The 1,592-nt window shown below is 32.3% G+C and overlaps 1 long non-coding RNA gene across 1 annotated transcript; it reads right to left on the reverse strand.

Annotated features, from left to right (window-relative positions):
- Positions 1-378: 378 nt before the first annotated feature.
- On the reverse strand, positions 379-1,081 carry LOC148772194 (uncharacterized). The gene is made up of 2 exons (XR_016030062.1): positions 984-1,081; positions 379-729 (listed from the first exon to the last, which is right to left on the reverse strand). It is a non-coding gene; the product is annotated as an uncharacterized LOC148772194 (long non-coding RNA).
- Between the last annotated feature and the right edge of the window lie 511 nt (positions 1,082-1,592).

Consider the following 1,592-nt stretch of genomic DNA (forward strand, 5'->3'; position numbering starts at 1 on the left):
AGGAATTCTGGAACGTGCATATATTTATTTCTTCATGATAAAATATATGTAATAATTTTTCATTAAACTTATTTCACGAAAACCACGAATAAATATTAGTGATTGATGGCTTTAACTTTTGCAGCGAGTGAGCGGGTTGAGTAATATGAGTCTATGAGATGCTACGATAAATATATCGACTAAACACACATACACATAAGTGTGTGTATTTATTATGTATATATCCATGTATGGTGCAAGATTACCCAGTGTATTTCACCAGTGTAGCATCTAGGAAATGACTAATATGTATGATTCTTACTAATCCCTATATTTTAATCAGTAATAATAACCGAACAAGGCCAAAGTGGTTCAGTTTCACATCCAACCGCTCATGAAAAAAAAAATTTTGAGAGACGCATACAAAATCATAAAACCTCATTTATTTTCTTTTCAATAATATTTTATTATTATACTATAGCACCATTAATAGCAATACAAGTGAAATGATTTCTTGCTAATAGCAATAACTATTGTAGCTACAGTTATCATATATCCTTCATATCCGGTGAAAATCGGAGCACAAACAAACAAGTCTTTTACCTAGGGGAGCGCATTGTCCATCTAGAAGCCCCTCAGACTTGCAAGTAGACACACACTTCGGCAACGCACATAAGCCCGTGTAAGTTTTGCTCACTCTTATAAGAAATTTCTCTTGGTTTTCCTCCGTAGCATTAGCTGATCCAATGTCTGCATTTATAGTTTACGCATATTAATTTACAAAGAAACGCGTATATATTTTTAAAATATAAATCACAAATAATCACGAGGTTTATTTATATTTTATAATTTGTGAATAACACTTTCTGGTACTTCTCGAGGTACGAGTTATAACAACAGACCCGGAAGCGCGACTAGAAAGGAACCGTAATTGGTTTAAAACAAAAACTCACTACCTATTGAAAAATTAATTAAAAAGATATGTATTAAGGTAAAGATCAAACCATTAATGAAGACAAGCACCATCAAGAAAACAATACTCAGTATTAAGTGATTGGAGCTTTTCATATTTGCAGAGAGATGAAGATATCGAGATACAAGTAGAAACTATAGCAATACATGATCCTTATATATTATCTATTGAGATGAATTTTTAATTTTTTAAGTAGAGATAAATCATGTCATTAATTCACGTAAAATCTTTGTAGATAAATACAAAAGAAAATTGATGATGACGACCTTTCAAATGTGAGCTTGTAGATTGTTTTTTTCATTTAATCTATTAAATGCAATTAAAGTTTTTTGGTTTGGTGCAAAATAAAATAAAACAATTTGCCATATTTAATTTCAATATAATGTACACATAATTCCGCGGGACATGAACATGTTGTATAAATTATGGGTTAAATACAGTTTACACTCATAATGTATACTGTCACAGGGGTTTCTTTGATCAAGAAATTTTCGCCGGTCCGGCCTGATTTGCCCACCAAATCAGTCAGCCTTCCTCTCGATTCTCTTCGAACAAAACGCACAAACACAAGTCTTTTAAGCCAACATAAACGAACACAAGAGTATGCAGCGGAAAACAACACACAAGCACGTTTACGGGC

This window comes from Erythranthe guttata, chromosome 2 (genome assembly GCF_056151865.1).
Source record: "Erythranthe guttata isolate IM_541 chromosome 2, IM_541, whole genome shotgun sequence".
Taxonomy (NCBI): Eukaryota; Viridiplantae; Streptophyta; class Magnoliopsida; order Lamiales; family Phrymaceae; genus Erythranthe; species Erythranthe guttata.